Raw genomic sequence first — 8,089 nt, 5'->3', positions numbered from 1 at the left:
TTTAGGCTCTTTTAATGGAAAATCCTTTCAGGGATTTTCTCTTCTAATGACTAACGTACCTGTCTGTGAAAATCATTGCTGTTAGGAAACAGTTTTGTTTTGTTATGTCAAAAATTAGCAACAATTGCTCATTCTTTCAAGGTGTGTTGCTGGCAGAATATCTGATGACCATGTTTGAGCTGAAGCACTAAGGTTAGACTACTTTCTGGTGTTATAAGGAATCAATCATGAATCATCTCCTTTAGGTGGGCCCACCATTTGAAGAAAGAACAAAGACAAACTGTGGTTTAGATATTAATCATGAAAGATGTTGATTGTTTGTAGATGCTAATAATGTTGACAATTTCCCCCCAAGTTTGTTTTTGAATAACTGTGCATGCAGAAGACTGACTTAGCTCGCTCTTCCGCTAGTATGGATCCGGTCTTAATAATTTCCCATCACTTATTACTTATTACTTTCTACTCAGGCCTCCCTCTTCTTCTAATAAACATGAATGTGGTTTGCTTAATGCGACTCTCAGCCATGTTTAAAGTCCACAATGAGAGCAGTGGAGGTACAATGAACGGCTAACCGCTAAGCTAGCCGATAACCTAACCAGATACTTAAACACTAGCAGTGCGCATGTGCAGCAAGCAGAAACTATGAAGGAACAAAGACGGACATTGTCGTTATGTAAGCATGTCAGAATGATTGGCATGTTGGACTACCAATAGATAAGACGATACCCCTGGAACTTGAGGGACAGAGGGGAATGAAAGCAGGAACAAAACTCTGTCCAATCCCTAACCTTTGGACCAAGGGGCATGGATTGGTTAGAGTTTTTACAGGACTGCAGCTTCAACAGAACACAATTTTTTAACCTCCTGTGAAAACATAATGTATTTACTGCCTTCAGGATGGAAGGACCATTTTACCCAGTATTACCAAAAGTGTTTCTGAACAAGATTACCAACTATAGCTTTAAACCCTCAATATTTGAGGTAGTTTGTCATTTTAGCCCACCCAATATTTCCATATGAGGCCCGTGTGTGAGGGATATAGGTTGACCAATAAACCCCGGATTGGATTGCCTTTTGCGTTTTGTATCTGCCCCATGTCAACTGGTTAGATGCAGGTCGACCCAAGAGATGAAGGGGACCAATATGTGCTCTATATGTGCAGTGCAATTTGAGCGAATTTTCCTCATACCCCTTTGTGATCTGTAGATAAAAACCTATGAACACATGTTGGCTGTGAAGCTGAAAATACGTTACTGTAATACCATGTTTAATGGTTTAGGAGCAATAACACACACATGTTGACCTTAAACACTTCAACCTAAAGCTCAGTCCAAAGTCCAAAGCAATCAGTCTAGGAAGAAGAGTCCTTGTACCCCGTATAAACTCTAAGAGAAATTGTGACATTCTGGCAGAAGACAGGTTATTCAGCTGTTGATTTTGGGATTCTACATTAGAACAAAGACAATTTGACGGATTACATTTCTGTTCTTTCCATAAAGAAATTTTGACCTCTAAAGGTAAATAGCAAAATAAGATTACCGCGCTTTTTTTAATCTCCAGGTTCTCTTTGATCAGTAGGTGAACTGTGATACTGAGTGATTTGTTGATAAAGTCTTTTTCATGATAATCTATGATATCATTTTCTCCTGAGACTTTCAAACAGCTATGTCTACATGTTCTGTTTTAAAAGAGGCTGTGATTCCCAAACCTGGATCTCAGGTTTGAGGAAAAGTGCGACTTTTGTCCTAGCTGTGGAACAGCACACCAGATCTTCCATTTTGCAAAATTGCTGAAGGAGGTCATTGACGTCTGATTATTCTAGAGCTGGAGAAGGCTTATAGCCACTCCCCCCAAGACAGTTTGTGTGGGGTGCTTTGGAATACCTGGGTGGATTTTTGGCAGTATCTAGTTTTTGTGCAACCAAAGTAAGGTGTCTGTATTCTTGGCGCCAAGTTAAGCTTCTTACACAGGTAGATGTTTGACCCACTCCCCCCAGGCGCTTCCCCTTGTCTACAGTCCTGTCTGTGGTCTTCATGGGCAGGAGATCATGGAGCAGTAGAGAGGGACTCAGCCTTGCTGTTTGCAGGTCGATGTGATTCTTCTGATATCTTCAAGTCGGGAGAGAAGCAGCCAACATACAGTCTGTTTCTTGAAGTCTGAGAGCATGGTTCTCAGGCAGAAAAAGGTTGGGCTGCTCTGTCTGGGTCAGGGGTCTGTCTCTGCCTCAAGCAACGGAGTTCCAGCAGCTTGGTTACTTCCACATACGTGATGGTAGGATGGAGCATTACATGGATAGACAGATGGGGGGGCATCATTAATGCAACTGCTGCTTTTGGTATGGTGGAAATTGAAAGAGCCTAACAATTGAAAAGCTCTCAATTTACCACCTCGGCTACATTCCCACTCTCACCTCTGATCATTAGATATGGATCATGACCAAAATAACTAAATCCTGGATACAAGCGGCTCGAAAGAGCTCCTTCTGTTGGGTGGCAATGGGAGAGAACGCCTTCTATCTGGACCTTGGAGCAGATCCGCTTCTTCTTTGCATCGAAAAAAGTCCTGTGAGGTGGTTCATGTTTCGGTCAACTCTCTTTTGAGGTTCTCTGGGAATCCCCCACAGGCAGGAGACCCAGAATATTTTTGGATGAACTATGCATGTCTTCTAGCCAAAACACCTTGGGAATGATCTTGAAAGTGTTTCTTAGGAGACGTTTCCCTGGGTTTTCCTCCTGGACCTGTTACCACTGCAACGCGATCTTGGAAGTGGAAGACAATGGATGGATGGATGTTTTTATGGACAAAAATAATATATATATATATATTAAACAGATGAATGGAAAGAACTAATCAGCTGTTCACAATGCACTTTCTTCTCATCTTCTTCTACTGATTGCATGAACCAAAACATGCGCTAAATAAAGGCTGAAATAGTGAAATACTGGAGAATGAACAACAAGCTGTTGCACATTACCCTCTGGAGGCTTGTTTTGATTAAACACCGACCAACCACGAGGCCAAAAGTTAAGTCATTTGAGTCATGATACTGGTAACAGGAAGGCTGCATCCTTTTTTTCTCTCAGAGAAAGAAAAAAAAAGAAGGAAGAAGATTGCATTTCATATAACTTTCTAAATGAAAATGTCTCTTCAGTGGGGGAAAAAAAGCATAAATAACCGAATTTGTGTGCAAATGGGGAAGTGGCGTGTTCATTTGAGGTTGAGATCTCCACATGACTGGAGTTGGAGTTTTTACGACACAAATAGCCTGCTGCATAATCCAACTCGCTCACTTGTTTTTCGGGATTCATAGAAAACTTTCATCAGCGGTGATTAAGTTGTTTTAAACATCGTTGCTTAGACAGAACTAATAAACCTAACTCACTGGGGACAGTGAGACATAGCTGTGTGTTTTATAATGCTGATTTTCATGCATGTAATCTGTAATTCCAAAGTATTTTCAGGAGTTATATGCACATGTCTTGGGGGGTGGGGGGGGGGGGGGGGGGGGGAGCATACCATTCTTGCGGCGAGTTTTGTTCTAACATACCACAATCCCCCTTTAGATACTCAACCATGCAAACACTGTAAAAAAAGCTTGCAGATATGAGATCCGCTACAATACTGTGCACAGTTCATACCCCTGTCTGTGCTTTGTTTTCCCAATTTACACCACTTTCTAGCGATTCACTAACTAGTGGTGTTTTTAATTTACTGAAATCTGAAATTACACATGTGAAACCAAGCATGCATGCACTTTGTCTGCTCCAGACTTCAAGAGCCTTTGCTCTTATGATCTGAGGATTTTGTAAATTAGAACAATCTGCGAGGGCACCGAGCACATGCACATGGCAAGGAACCGACCTCCCAAAAAGAGTCCAATTAAACTCTTTGATTTAAAAACTGTTGTTTAAAAAAAAAAATGGATTCGTCATCTACGTGAGAGAACGGTTTTTACTAATACGATGGCTTTGGCAGGGTTTGAACTCTTGCAGTGTTTTTGAAAAGCAGGTGCTTGACTCGGAACGGGCTGTCAAGAGTCGACCCCATGAAAAGACAGGAGCGCATATTGAGAGCAGATGTGAACGTGCTGTAGTAGAGGAAAGTGCATGCACACGGAGAGAGGTGACCAGAAAAGTGCTGCATGAATGTGGCTCATTGTGCTTGTGTTTCATGGAGATGGCTGCGTTCACGTCGAAGGTGGGTATGACTCACTTCACCCATTAGATCAGTGGCTGAGGTTTGGACAGCAGCCCTCCCCTGATACTGAGACCACCACTCACAAACCGTCCTGAGCAGCCATCTGCTCAACATTTCTGCTTTTGATTTTTTTTTTTTTTTTAAGGGGAGTTGAAATACTGCAAATGTAACACTTTTCTGTCCAAGGATCAGTCATTGCGCTGCTCTGCCAGGCAGCAGCCGCACTGCTGCGGGCCAACTTTCCTTGAGCAAACGGGACATATCTGCCCTCCTTTTCTGGAAATAACTTTAATCGCTGTAGGGGAGGGGCCCTGGGGGGGATGGGGGGGGGGGACTGCTGCATTACAGATGCATGATACCCTGAAGGGGGACAATACAGTATGTTTCAAAGTGGAGCATTACATTGATCTCTGCATTAACGTCAATGGAAAAACAGGGCAGCTTTCACACAGTTTTAATGTTTGAACATTACCGATGTTGACGTATTTTCGCTTCAGTGCAGAAAAAATGTAAATAATTCTGTTTTTAATGTGCAAACCAGCTGAAACTGCACCTTCACATTTAATAACAAATACCCCTTTCTTCAGATTTGTGCTCTTGTTCTCTCTGCATACAGGGAAAGGGAAGACACCGCAAACTCGTTATTAGCCAGAAAAGGAAGCCCAGTCTCATATTTTCCTGTTCCAATATATCTGTCGTCATCTCAAGTTGAAAGTATCCTCCTTTCTTCAAGCTCTTTTGTTACTATGCACATAATGAAAACAGGTGAAATAGAACTTGAAAATTAAACGTTTCTGTTCAACAGTATGATTGTACAGTATGCCTATCAATATTCGCCACAGAACTTATTTAAAATTTGCAGGCATATTTTTGTGCATTCCAACCCGTTTCAGGCTCTTGCAGAGGTAATCATCCCTCTGCAGAACCTTTCCATATTATGTTACATTACAACCAAATTCTTCAGCGTGTCTTATTGGGATTTTATGTAAAATGTCAACACTGTTAGGGGTGTAACGATACATAAATTTCACTAGAACGAGACAAGATTTTAATAATAGTTTAAAGACAACTTCAAAGGTCAAATTTATGCCACAAAAAGGCGTTTATTGCACATTTTAGAAGTTTTGTGACAAACTCAAGTAATATCTTTTTCTGAATTCTTGAATGTCCTCAGACCTTAGAACAATGCTTTCACAATGCAGGACCTTCTAACTCAATATAAAAATATGAAATTCACATGGAACTTTCCAAAGATTTCACATAAGAAAAAAAAATAAGTGAAGCATTCCTTTACTTTATGATTTCTTTACTTATTCTATCTTTTAGTACTTAAATGGCCAAAATATCTCCTGAATGACACTAGACCCTGGTCCCTGGTGGTCTAGTGGTTAGGATTTGGTGCTGTTGATTCCCAGTCAGGAAACTTCCTTTATTGGGGGAGTGGTGTACTTGTGTCCTATAGAACCGATTCTGGGTTAACTGGCACTATGGCTCCCTGAGCATGACCATTAATCCCAGATTGCCTTGTCTGTCACCATTTCGTGTTTCCACCGGAAACCCAAAATGCTGCCAAACAAACGATTTAAAAGTAGTTGGAACATTTTCTATTGCAACTTCAACCGGTGAAGCTAACGCTTGCCAGATAGCAGTTATAGCAACAAGAAATCTCGGGACGTTTTAATATTGTACGAGATATATGTATGAGATCTCATTACATCCCTACAAACTATTGCACAAGTGTGAAGTGGGTGGAAAATGATGTTGGTTTTAATTGTTTTCCCAAGTAAAGATCTAAAATGGTAAATGGCTTGTATTTGTTAGCGGTTTATCACCCATTCACACTCTGACGGTGGTGAGCTATGTTTGTAGCCACAGCTGCCCTGGGGCAGACTGACAGACACATCGGTTTCCCGGACTCTCTGACCGCCACCAGCAGGCAATGTGGGTGAAGTGTTTTGCCCAAGGACACAACTGAAACGGTGAGAGTAGGGAATCAAACCAACAACCCTCCAGTTACAGGACAAACTTCTAACTCTTGCACCACTGTTTACCCACAGAAAAAACAACACACAGAAATGTGTGTCGTGTTTTGGTATTAAGCCCCCCCCCCCCCACACACACACACACACCCCCAAAACAACACTTTGTAGAAAAACCCTTACCTTCCTACCAGCTTTGCACATCTAAAGTCTAAAATTCTGTGTTTTTTTCTTTGCGAATCACATTTAGACAGAATGAAGAGAATCATTCGATTCCTAAGTCTTGCCGCAGATGTTCAGAGTCAGAACTTGGACTAGGCCGTTCTAAAAACACGGATATCAGGGTTTGCCACCTATGATATATATATATATATATATATATATATATATATATATATATATATATATATATATATATATATATATATATATATATATATATATGTGTGTATATATATATGTATATGTATATATGTATATATATATGTGTGTATATATATATATATATATATATATATATATATATATATATATATATATATATATATATATGTGTGTGTGTGTATATTCATTAGTCATGTATTTATGTGATCTTATGAAAGATTGCATTGTGGCTGTGCAGTGTAACCCCTTGTCTGTTAATTTCTCAAGGGAAAGAGGCTTTGACTGTGATGATTGCATTGAATTTCCACAACATAATGTAAATAAAATTACTAGTACTACTTTTTACATCTATTTTTCTAAATAGATTCAAAGCTATGTGCTTTGTTACCACAATTTTTGACAAACACCCACATCCACTACAAGCATTTGCATTCATCCTGATTTTGTAAATGTCTTGTGTTTTTCTTTATCTTAAAACAGAAATACAGACAACATGGTTGTTATTTAAAAATTACACATTTCCTACAATAGATACAACTTCTCTTTTTTTCAAAGGGCCATTTAACATTTGCCACTCTAAACGAGTTTTATTTTGCTGGATTGAGGGGAAAACTGGTTGCAGACCCCTGATCTAAACCATTCCATCTGAAATCTGGAATTATGTTTAGGGTCTTTTTCCCTCTGGAAGGTAAGCCTCCCATTTCAACTCTTTTTGCAGCCTCTAACAGGTTTGATCCAAAGACTCCCCCTGTATGTAGCCCCAAATTCTTCTGTTCAACTCTGACCTTCTGAGAAAAAGCCTCCCAGTAGCATGATGCAGCCACTGCTATGTTTCACCCTTGGGCTAATGTTTTCATGGTCTTAGTCTCCAAACACATGGTGTTTTATCCTGAGGTGACAACATTTCATTTTGTCTCATCTAACCAGAGCACCTTGGTCCACATGTTCTTTTGGCTTTTTTTTTTCAATATGTCTGCCTGCCACTCTTTTCTAAATGTGTGATTTGTGGAGTGCAGACCTTATAGTAGTTGTCCATTCAACATATTTAACCACCTGAGCTGTGGCCCTCTGCAGCACTTTGTGAATTAAGGCATGAAAGGTGCAGTGTGTACAAATATATTCTACTTCCCATCTTAAGATGATTGGTCGTTGTGTTAACGTTGTTCAAAATTTAAGCCATCGCTTTACAACTTTACCCTCTTTCACGAGTTTTCCCATCTCTGCAAATGTCTACAAGGACCTTTAAATGGCTGTACTGAGAATGAAACTGGAAGTACGGATGCTTGCACGGCGACCAACTCTGCAATCATTCTGCTTTCATTAACACCCCTGTAGTCTGGGCTCAGGCAGCTCAGCTAGCGTCAGGGGGAAGCGGCACTTGTTACTGCAGCTCGGCCGCGTTTACAGGGAAAGCCTGATTGCAGACATCGCTGCAGACTCATCTTCACTTCCTGTGTTAATCCCCTCGCCATTGCAGCTCTTTACTTCCGAGGTTTGGGAAAGGGCGTGGGGTGATTTTTTTTTTTTTT

The sequence above is a fragment of the Fundulus heteroclitus genome, chromosome 23 (assembly GCF_011125445.2).
Source record: "Fundulus heteroclitus isolate FHET01 chromosome 23, MU-UCD_Fhet_4.1, whole genome shotgun sequence".
Classification (NCBI taxonomy): Eukaryota; Metazoa; Chordata; class Actinopteri; order Cyprinodontiformes; family Fundulidae; genus Fundulus; species Fundulus heteroclitus.
Note: the sequence above shows the minus strand (reverse complement) of the source record.